Genomic DNA, 12,365 nt, shown 5'->3' on the forward strand with positions numbered 1-12,365 from the left:
GTCACTTCATATCAACACCTGTGATATAAATAAACTGAGTGGGTCAGGTTGGGAAACCTGGTGAGCACATAGGGTTTTCAACCCACAATAATATAATTATTATTTTTAAACATCAAACAATCAACCCAATTACCCATTCCCGTTATCCGCACATTACGTCCCTAAAACATCTAACACAAGGGACCTAGTCAAAGGACTATCATTGGGATGGAGTATACCTGGTGAGCACAAAGTTCACACAGTTCGAATAAACACACAGTTTGAATAAACACACAGTTCGAATAAACACCTACAAGTTGCGAGCCTGCTAGTGTTCCACTGGACTGTCTAGAATAGTCCGTGGTCGTCATCTATACTCCGCTAGATGAATAGATCATCAAGAACAGCTATAACGAGGCCTCTCATTATTTTATTTTGTCACACAACAACTATTACATCTACCCATGTTTTACCCAACACATTTTGTAGATATAAAATACATATACAGTTTAAATCTTTGAAAACATGTATAAAACGTTCATCCAACATAGATAGCAAGTATTCAGATAATATGCACACATAGCACGTAATTTATATAAAATACTTCATATCTATGTGTAAGCTGAAAGTAACTATGCACTCACCTGAGTAGGTGATGACTCAGCACTCGGACAGCACTTCGATACCCTCAAAACGATTTTCCTTCGATAAAACCTAGCCCAAATAATTATTTTAAGGACCTAATAACATTCCTATAATTATTTGAAAGCTATATTAAAACTTGCGTAAGCGTAGCACACTTACAACGAATTTTATCGAAAACCGGAACTTAATTGGAGCAGCGTTTCGAAATCGAAAGGCTCTTTTTCTAGGGACTCCAGGAGCCTCGGGGCTTCCCTCGAGAGCTAAGGGGTTTAACTTGGGCTTAGGGGGGGTTAGAAACCCTAGAGAGAGAAAGAAATCTAGAGAGATAAGGAAAATTGTGTGAAAAATGCGAAGGCCCTCGCCCCTTTTTATACCCTGCGAGGCCTCGGACTATGCTGGGCGTAATCCTTGGCTACGCGGGGCGTAATTTCGGATAAGGCAGACACGTATGTTCTAGCTGGCTCGCACTCAGACAGGACCCGGATAAGACCGAAGGTACGCGGGGCGTAATGCGAAGGCTTCGTGGCATGATCCGAATCGAGGTCTGATCAGCGATGGAGGGTCCGGATGTTGCCACGTCATCTCAGTTTCGCAAATTTCCTTCTCGACTTCTAAAAATCATAACTTTCGCATACGAGCTCCGTATTCGACGTTCTTTATATCCACGCGAAGGTGGGAACGTACTCTACAACTTTCGTTCAGACTCCGTCGGCTAATTTTGGCTCGATTTTAAATTTTATATTATTAACAGGCCGGGACAGGATTGGTCCGTTAAATCCTCATTACTTCTTCATCCGACGTCCGTTTTCACCCATCTTTTTCTCGTTACGCTACTCTTAACGAGATCTTCGATTCTCGTTCAGGTCATGTCGGCTAAAAACCGTTCGATCTAATATTCGAATTTCGGGTTGTACACTGCTAGTCCGAAACTTCGAAAAATCATAACTTCTTCATACGAAGTCAGATTTGGGCGTTCTTTTTATAGATGTTCTTAGCTTAACATATTCTACGACTTTCGTTTAGATTGCTAAGGCTAAATCTCGCTCTATCGTAAATTCACTATTTACGTTTCCCGGTGCCGTGCCGGTTCCGTCGCGAAACTTCGACGGGTCATAACTTCTTCGTTATAACTCGGATTTCGGCGTTCTTTATATGTACGGAAACCTTTTGATATATTCTACAACTTGGTTAAGATTATTTATTCTAAATAATCTTTTGTCGAAAAGTCGTTTTTGACTCCTATTGCCTCTAAATTGGCTAGCCCGGATTTGCGGGCGTTACGATTATCTCCCCCTTAGGATGATTACGTCCCGGAATCATCAACGAAACAGGGTCGTATAATGACTCCATACGTCACCTCTTCATCCTAGGTAATAATTATAACTTCTACATTCCTTCAAGTCTATCTCTCAAACTTGTTGACTCTATGTAGTACTCGATCGTGCACCTGCTCTCTACCTTAGGTTAGACTAATTATGACCTTTAGGTCACAATCTTGATCCTTACTAGATACGAACTTGAGATGAGTTCTTTTATTACTACCATAGATCGATGTGTCATATTCTAATGACCTATCATCGTATGTTGCAATGCTTAGACTCATGTCTTTTAGAGTTAAATTCTAAAACAGACTACACCTTCCTTCATGTTCTAATGTGATATAATCACACTTTAACATTTAGGCAATTCTGGCTACCAACTCTTTTAACAACGAGCGCGATACTTCTATTGATCGCTTTGATTTCAATCGTTTGGTTTAAGTCGGACGCTACATCAAACTTGGTTCTCTGAACCACGTAACCTACTCATCGTAGTCGGACTCAATGGGATATGACCACTAGGGTCGGGATAACAACAATCTTCTTAGTCATTACCAAAACAATGGTAACGACATACTTGAATAAAACGAAATCAATTACTAGCTTCTTGGTAACCTTGTGACTTTCCCAGATCCAAGTGTGAGTCCTGTGCTTCCGGTAGTATAGGCCTCTACTACCTTTCACACCTACTCATACTCGTCCCAAGTATTGTCCCGCAGTTTTTCCAAGTCACCATACAAGAAAACGACACAACAACTTAACACATCAGATAAAAAAACAAAGGTTTCATATTATTTCTTGAAACGATTACATAGGTGTTCAAGTTCACCCTAGATTATGCCTCTAATAGGCTACATCATATGACACTATCTATTTGGCTTCTTCATAACTTGATCTCTATATATCCATCCTTACTCCTGATTCCTTGCATCGTCAGATGCTTCGTCAAGGATCATTTGAAATGCTCTTGCATTTGGTTTTGGCGGCACATTTGGCTTTGTAGCCCCTTCTCTCTTTGGGCAATCTTGCTTGAAGTGCCCTTCCTCGTTACATTCGTAACACACCCTTTTGTTGAATTTACACTCGTTGGAATAATGCCCATGCTTCCCACACTTGAAACAAGTCATCTCCTCACCGCATTTTCCAGAGTGTTTCTTTTTGCACTTCTCGCACCATCTTTCTTCGCTCCCTCCTCTAAACTTCCTGGTACTGGTGTTGCTTCTCTCATCGGGATTTACAGACCCCTCAAACTTCCTCTTTTCACCAACCTCAATCTTGTTGGCAGCTCTTCCCTTAATCATATCTTCCACAGACTTGGCAGCCCAGATAGCTGCCTCCAGAGTAGGTGCCTGACGCACTGGCATCGCGTACTCCCATGGAAGTCCTTTTGTGTACTTGTCGATTTTCGTCAGCTCATCCGGAACAAGGCGCAAGGCGAACTCCATCTTCTCTGTGAAGTTGTTGGTATATTCATCAATTGACATGCTTCCCTTCTTCAGGGTTAGAAACTGGTTCTCTAGCTCGAGCAGGTTTTGGGCTGAGCAGTACTTTCGTTTGAATTGCACCAGAAATTCTGCCCATGTCAGTTGCAGGGGCTCATTGGGGCTCAGAGTCTTCCCCAAGGTATTCCACCAACGTACAGCGCCTCCCCAAAACTGACGCACTGCAAATGTGGTCTGTTGTTTTCCCTTGCAACCGCACGTCATGAAAGATAATTCCATCTCCGAGATCCAATCCATGACCCCGATCGGATCCTCCTTTCTAGTGAAAGTCGATGGCTTGCAAGTCAGAAAATCCTTGTACTTGCATCCATTCCTCTCGACTTCATCATCTTGGTTGTTTTGTCGAACTATTGGTGGGTTGACTTGACCAACAGTCCCACTGTAGTTCTCCTCCTCAGTCTGCCCTTCATTCAACTCGGGCCGTTCGATCTGAATAGTCGGTTCCTCTCGATTTTGCTGGAGCAAACGCCTGGTTTCCTCCATTTGACGACCCATCATCGCCTGGATCATCGCTTGTACTCCGGCCATCGTTATTGGCTCAGCAGCGGCTACCACAACCGGTATTTGCTCAATCACTGGGGGTTGGCTTCTGTTCCCATTTGCATTCACGTTTCCGCTACGGGTTCTTGCCATCTTGATCTATACACCGAATATGGTGAATCTAGATCTTTATTTAGGATTGACGTTTAAATCATCCTTATCACTCCGAAACGTTTATATGCTAGTTCTAATATCGTAGTCATACGTTTAGAATCCTAAACACATAAGGTTTCCAGATCCGGTCGGCAACAGACCATAGATCCGAACAATTAACAACATATCATGCACAAAGCATTTACCACATAAAAGCATTTTATGCACAATTCCTAAAATAATCTAGTGCTCACACCTCACAATCATCGCTTAGCATTCTAAGTTGATGTCTAGAAATAAATCCATATTCCTAGTTCGCTTAAACTAATGCTCTGATACCAACTGTGACATCCCCAAAATCACGACCAGAAAAGAGCGATTTTGTTTATGCTTTATAAAAATCAGAGTACTTCATTTTATAAAAATGTTGCGGAATTTGTTCCCAGAAAAACATGATAGATACGTTATTAAAACATTTTCGAAGAAACGTATTTATTTCATTTTAAAACGTTTTGGGATGTCATCGTTAATACAGAAACATAAGCATAAACATAACTTATAATTATTTATACTAGTGATCTACATCTCTTTAAATCTCTCAGTGTAATGTCACTTCATATCAACACCTGTGATATAAATAAACTGAGTGGGTCAGGTTGGGAAACCTGGTGAGCACATAGGGTTTTCAACCCACAATAATATAATTATTATTTTTAAACATCAAACAATCAACCCAATTACCCATTCCCGTTATCCTCACATTACGTCCCTAAAACATCTAAGACAAGGGACCTAGTCAAAGGACTGTCATTGGGATGGAGTATACCTGGTGAGCACACAGTTCACACGGTTCGAATAAACACACAGTTCGAATAAACACATAGTTCGAATAAACACCTACAGGTTGCGAGCCTGCTAGTGCTCCACTGGACTGTCTAGAATAGTCCGTGGTCGTCATCTATACTCCGCTAGATGACTAGATCATCAAGAACAGCTATAACGAGGCCTCTCATTATTTTATTTTGTCACACAGCAACTATTACATCTACCCATGTTTTACCCAACACATTTGATAGATATAAAATACATATACAGTTTAAATCTTTGAAAACATGTATAAAACGTTCATCCAACATAGATAGCAAGTATTCAGATAATATGCACACATAGCATGTAATTTATATAAAATACTTCATATCTATGTGTAAGCTGAAAGTAACTATGCACTCACCTGAGTAGGTGATGACTCAGCACTCGGACAGCACTTCGATACCCTCAAAACGATTTTCCTTCGATAAAACCTAGTACCAATACCACTAGGGTTTAGTCTAACGATAACCGCGACAAATTAATTAGTCTGACTATTATTAAGCGTTAATAACACTTAATATAACTCATAATAATAGCCCAAATAATTATTTTAAGGACCTAATAACATTCCTATAATTATTTGAAAGCTATATTAAAAATTGCGTAAGCGTAGCACACTTACAGCGAATTTTATCGAAAACCAGAACTTAATTGGAGCAGCGTTTCGAAACCCAAAGGCTCTTTTTCTCGGGACTCCAGGAGCCTCGGGGCTTCCCTCGGGAGCTAAGGGGTTTAACTTGGGCTTAGGGGGGGTTAGAAACCCTAGAGAGAGAAAGAAATCTAGAGAGACAAGGAAAATTGTGTGAAAAATGCGAAGGCCCTCGCCCCTTTTTATACCCTGCGAGGCCTCGGACTACGCTGGGCGTAATCCTGGGCTACGCGGGGCGTAACTTCGGATAAGGCAGACACGCATGTTCCAGCTGGCTCGCACTCGGACAGGACCCGGATAAGACCGAAGGTACGCGGGGCGTACCGAACCTCATACGCGGGGCGTAATGCGAAGGCTTCGTGGCATGATCCGAAGGGAGGTCTAATCAGCGATGGAGGGTCCGGATGTTGCCACGTCATCTCAGTTTCGCAAATTTCCTTCTCGACTTCTAAAAATCATAACTTTCGCATACGAGCTCTGTTTTCGACGTTCTTTATAGCCACGCGAAGGTGGGAACGTACTCTACAACTTTCTTTCAGACTCCGTCGGCTAATTTTGGCTCGATTTTAAATTTTATATTATTAACAGGCCGGGACAGGATTGGTCCGTTAAATCCTCATTACTTCTTCATCCGACGTCCGTTTTCACCCATCTTTTTCTCGTTACGCTACTCTTAACGAGATCTTCGATTCTCGTTCAGGTCATGTCGGCTAAAAACTGCTCGATCTAATATTCGAATTTCGGGTTGTACACTGCTAGTCTGAAACTTCGAAAAATCATAACTTCTTCATACGAAGTCAGATTTCGGCATTCTTTTTATCGATGTTCTTAGTTTAACATATTCTACGACTTTCGTTTAGATTGCTAAGGCTAAATCTCGCTCTGTCATAAATTCACTATTTACGCTTCCCGGTGCCGTGCTGGTTCCGTCGCGAAACTTCGACGGGTCGTAACTTCTTCGTTATAACTCGGATTTCGGCGTTGTTTATATGTACGGAAACCTTGTGACATATTCTACAACTTGGTTAAGATTATTTATTCTAAATAATCTTTTGTCGAAAAGTCGTTTTCGACTCTTATTGCCTCTAAATTGACTAGCCCGGATTTTGCGGGCGTTACACTCAGCACTCGGACAACACTTCGTTACTCTTAAAACAACTTCCTTGACAAAACCTAGTATCAATATCACTAGGGTTTAGTCTAACGTTAACCGCAACTAATTTAATAGTCTAGCTATTGTTACTATTATATAAGCGTTAAACAATACTTATAATACCCATAATAATAGCCCAAATACTCCTTATAAGGTCCTAATAACATTACTATATTGAAACATAAGCTATACTAAAGATATGGTAGGCATAGCTCACTTACAACGGGTTTTTCGCAAAAACCGGGCTTCGCTGGAGCAGCGTTCCCGAGCCGAAAGGCTCTTTTCTCGGGACACCGGGAGCCTCGGGGCTTCCTTCGGGTGCTAGGGGTTTACCTAGGCTTTTAAGGGGGGTTAGGGGGCTAAAGAAAGAGTCTAGAGAGAGAAAGAATAGTTTGGGAAGGTGTGAAGAATGAGGGAACCCGGAACCTCTATTTATAGGGATGCTGACTGATGGACTTGCCGAGTAGGAGGACCTACTCACCGAGTTGGGGCATGTGGCAGCCTTCTGGTGGTGCCACGTGTCCAATTCTGGTGGTGCCACGTCACCCCCTATCGCGTATCAGCCATCAAAGTTAGAAAAATCATAACTCTTGCGTACGAGCTCCGTTTTCGACGTTCTTTTTGTCAACACGTAGGTAAAGTCAAGATCTACAACTTTCATTTAGACCTCGTCGGCTAATTCTCGACCGATCTCAAATTTAACAGTAGGAGGCATTTAAACTGTTTAATGACCGCGAAGAATTTGTAACTCCTTCATACGGACTCCGTTTTCGTCTATCTTCTTACCTTTGAGTTCCTATTAATGAGATCTTCAAATCTAATTTAGGTCGCGTAAGCCAAAAACCACTCGAACTAAAATTCGAGTTTTGGGTCGTGCACTGCTAAGCCGAATCTTAGAAAAATCATAACTTCCTCATACGAAGTCAGATTTGGGCGTTCTTTTTTTGTATGTTCTCGGTTTAACATATACTACAACTTTTATTTAGATTGCTAAGGCTAAAATTCGCTCCATCGAAAGTTTACTATTTACGTTTCCCGGTGTCGTGTCGGTTTTGTCATAAAACTTCGACGGGCCATAACTTCCTCGTTATAACTCGGATTTCGGTGTTCTTTATATGTACGTAAAGCTTGAGACATATTCTACAACTTGGTTAAGATTATTTTTTCTAAATAATATTTTGTCGAAAAGTCGATTTCGACCCCTATTATCTCTAAATTGACTAGCCCGGATCTACGGGCGTTACACCATTCAAAAAGGCTTAGCGGTACAGCTTGTTGCCCATTTTCCATCTCACTCATTGTACGATGACAATTAATAAATTATGAGGTTTATATAAACTGTATATGTATTTTATATCTACAAAATATGTTGGGTAAAACAAGGGTAGATGTAATAATTGTTGTGTGACAAAATAAAATAATGAGAGGCCTTGTTATAGATGTTATTGATGATCCAGTCATCTAGCGGAGTATAGATGACGACCACGGACTATTCTAGATAGTCCAGTGGAACGCTAGCAGGCTCGCAACCTATAGGTGTTTATTTGAACTGTGTGTTTACCAGAAGTACTCCATCCCCCACATGGTTGACTTATTTGACATGAATTGCTAAGGAATCCCCGAAGCATGTGTTATCACCCCGATGAAAGTCCTTAGACTAGGTCCGTTGTGTTAGATATTTTAGGGACGTAAAGTGAGGATAATGGGAACGAGTAATCTGGTTTGTTTGGTTTAATAAAGTTAGTAAACTTATTTATTGTGGGTTGAAAACCCTATGTGCTCACCAGGCTCCCAAGCTTGATCCACTTAGTTTCTTGTATTACAGGTAGTGGCGCATGAGCATAGATGTTTGGATGAGAGATAAGGGATTATAGGCATGTAAATACGAAATAATGTAGTAAGGCTTATGTTGTACTGTTTATGCTTTTGATCTGTATCGAACATGACATCCTGAGTCTTTTAATGAAATACATTTCTTTGGAAATGCTTTTAATAAATCATTATCATACTTTGTTTTGGGACAAATTCCGCAACATTTTTACTTAAAATGTTACTCTGATTTTTAAACAAGCATAAACAAAATCGGTCTTTTCTGGCCGTGAAAATGGGGATGTCACAGTTGGTATCAGAGCATTAGTTTAAGCGAACTAGGAATTTCTAGGATTTCTAGACTTAAACTTAGAATGCTAAGTGATGATTGTCGGATGTGAGCACTAGCTTATTTTGGGAATTATGCCTAAAATGCTTTTATGTGCAAAATGCTTTGTGCCTGATATGCTGTTATTTGTTCGGATCTATGGTATGTTGCCGACCGGATCTGAAAACCTTATGTGTTTAGGATTCTAAATGTATGACTACGATATTAGAACTAACATGTAAACGTTTCGAAGGGATAAGGATGATTTAAACGACCATCCTAAATACAGATCTAAATTCACCTTATTCGTTGTATAGATCAAAATGGCGAGAAACCGCAGTGGAGCCGGGAATGCAAATGGAAACAGAAACCAACCTCCAGTGATTGAACAAATACCGGTTGTGGTAGCCTCTCCTGAGCCAATAACGATGGACGGAGTGCAAGCAATGATCTAGATGATGTTGGATCGTCAAATGGAGGAAACCAGATGTTTGCTCCAAGAGAATCGAGAGGAAGCTACCATACCAATCGAACAACCCATGTTGAACGAAGGGCAGTCTGAGGAGGGGAACTACAGTGGGACCGTTGGTCAAGTTAACCCACTAATAGTTCGTCAAAACAAACAAGATGACGGAGTCTAGTGGAATGGATGCAAGTACAAGGATTTTGTGACTTGAAAGCCATTGACTTTCACTGGAAAGGAAGATCCGATCGAAGTCATGGATTGGATATCGGAGATGGAGTTAGCTTTCATGACGTGTGGTTGCAGAGGAAAACAACAAACCACACTTGCTATATGCCAGTTCCGAGGAGGCGCTGTGCGTTGGTGGAATACCTTGGGGAAGACTCTAAGCCCCAATGAGCCCCTGAAAATGACATGGGCAGATTTTTTGGTGCAATTCAAACAAAATTACTGCTCAGCTCAAAACTTGCTCGAGATAGAGAACCAATTCCTGACCCTGAAGAAGGGAAGCATGTCAATCGATGAATACACGAACAACTTCACAGAGAAGATGGAGTTTTCCCTACGTCTTGTACCGAATGAATTGATGAAAATCGACAAGTACGCAAAGGGACTTCCATGGGAGTATGCAGTGCCAGTACGTCAGGAACATACTCTAAACGCAGCTATTTGGGCTGCCAAGTCTGTGGAGGATATGATTAAGGGAAGAGCTACCAGCAAGGTTGAGGCTGGCGAGAAGAGGAAATTTGAAGGGTCTGCTAAACCCAACAATAAGAAGAGCAAGTTCGGTTCAAAGAAGTTTGGGGGAGGAGGAAATGAATCAAAATGGTGCGAGAAGTGTAAGAAGAAGCACTCGGGAAAATGTAGCGAGGAAGTAACCTGCTACAAGTGTGGGAAAACGGGGCACTATGCCAATAAGTGCCCCATCAACAAGAGGGTGTGCTACGAGTGCCGTGAAGAAGGGCATATTGCTAAGGATTTCCCAAAGAAGAAAGATGCGGGAAGGCCCAACATTCCACTAAAGTCGAAGGTGAGAGCCTTCCAGATGACGCTCGAGGCTACGAAGGAGGCAGCAGATGTCGCTTCAGGTACCTTTCTTGTAAATGGTTTGCCTGCCAATATACTATTTGATTCCGAAGAAAACTACTCCTTTATGTCACATAAGTTTGGTGGGAAACTAGCATTACCTGTAGAAAAACTTGATAGTGCCCTGATTCTAGAAGTTGCCAGTGGCAAGTTTATACCTGTTAGTAATCGTATTCAGGATGTAGTCATCAACCTAAATGGAAACGAATTCCATGAAGAGTTATTGCCCATAGAGTTGAACAGTTTCGACGTCGTTCTGGGAATGGATTGGCTTAGTGCCAACGATGCTGGTATTCTTTGCAGAAAGAAGATAATTAGGGTAAATCCCCCTGGAAAGGAGTCATTTATGGTGTATGGGGACAAACTCAAAGTGAATTCTGGAATCATCTCCCTGATGAAAGCCAGACAATGTTTATCCAAAGGATGTGCATCATATTTGGCATTTGTGATCGATGCTAAGAAGGAAAAGAAGGAGGTGCAGAATATACCAGTCGTATGTGATTATCCGAAAGTATATCCCGAAGATCTTCCCGGATTACCGCCTGACAGACAAGTGGAGTTACATATAGACTTGTTACCAGGAATGACACTGATAGCAAAGGCACCATACTGATTAGCACCGACGGAGATGAAAGAGCTTACGACGCAACTTCAGGAGTTGTTGGACAAAGGTTTAATTCGACCTAGTTCATCACCCTGGGGAGCTCCGGTGCTATTCGTAAAGAAAAAGGATGGGAGCATGAGAATGTGTATAGACTACCGAGAGCTGAACAAGGCAACAGTAAAGAACAAGTACCCATTGCCGAGGATTGATGACCTATTCGATCAGCTGCAAGGTTCGAGCTATTTCTCAAAGATCGATCTCAGGTCAGGATATCATCAGCTAAAGGTAAGAGAGCAAGATATTGAGAAGACTGCATTCAGAACAAGATATGGACACTACGAGTTCTTAGTTATGTCATTCGGACTAACTAATGCTCCAGCAACGTTCATGGATTTGATGAACAGGGTTTGTAAACCATTCCTCAATAAATATGTGATAGTGTTCATCGATGGCATTCTAATCTACTCAAAAGCCAAGAGGAGCATGGAAAGCATCTACGGGAAATATTAGAAGTGCTAAAGAAGGAGAATCTATATGCAAAGTTCTCCAAGTGTGATTTTGGATCCGAGAAGTCCAATTCTTGGGTCATGTGGTTAACCAGGAGGGAATAATGGTTGACCCAGCAAAAATCGAAGATGTGATGAAGTGGGAACATCCAAAGAGTCCCATAGAGATTCGAAGCTTTCTTGGGTTAGCTGGATATTACCGACGATTTATCCAGGGATTTTCTTTGATGGCTACTCCATTGACAGTGTTGACCCACAAAGGAGCTACATATACATGGAGTGAGAAACACGAAGAGTCATTCGAGAAGCTAAAGAAGAAGTTATGCGAAGCACCGATTCTTTCTCTACCTGATGGAGTTGAAGATTTTGCGTTGTATAGCGATGCGTCGGGAGTGGGGTTGGGCTGTGTTCTGACCCAAAGAGAAAACGTGATAGCATATGCCTCTCGACAATTGTAGGAACACGAAAAGAACTACCCCATTCACGATTTGGAGTTGGCAGCGGTAGTTTTTGCTCTAAAGATATGGAGGCATTACCTTTATGGAATGAAATGCAAGCTTTTCACTGATCATAAGAGTCACCAGTATCTCTTTAATCAGAAGGAGTTGAACATGAGGCAACGATGCTGGCTAGAGTTACTCAAGGACTACGACTGTGAGATACTTTACCACCCCGGTAAAGCAAACGTCATCGCTGATGCTCTCAGTCGAAAAGTCAACCTTGAAAGGAAAAGGCCAAGAGCGTTGAGAATAGAAGTTGTCTCGATGATTGTGGATAGTGTCAAGAAACCTCAAGAGGAAGCTTCAGAAAAGAGTGACC

Source organism: Lactuca serriola, chromosome 2 (assembly GCF_051521515.1).
Source record: "Lactuca serriola cultivar US96UC23 chromosome 2, Lser_US96UC23_V15, whole genome shotgun sequence".
NCBI classification, from domain to species: domain Eukaryota; kingdom Viridiplantae; phylum Streptophyta; class Magnoliopsida; order Asterales; family Asteraceae; genus Lactuca; species Lactuca serriola.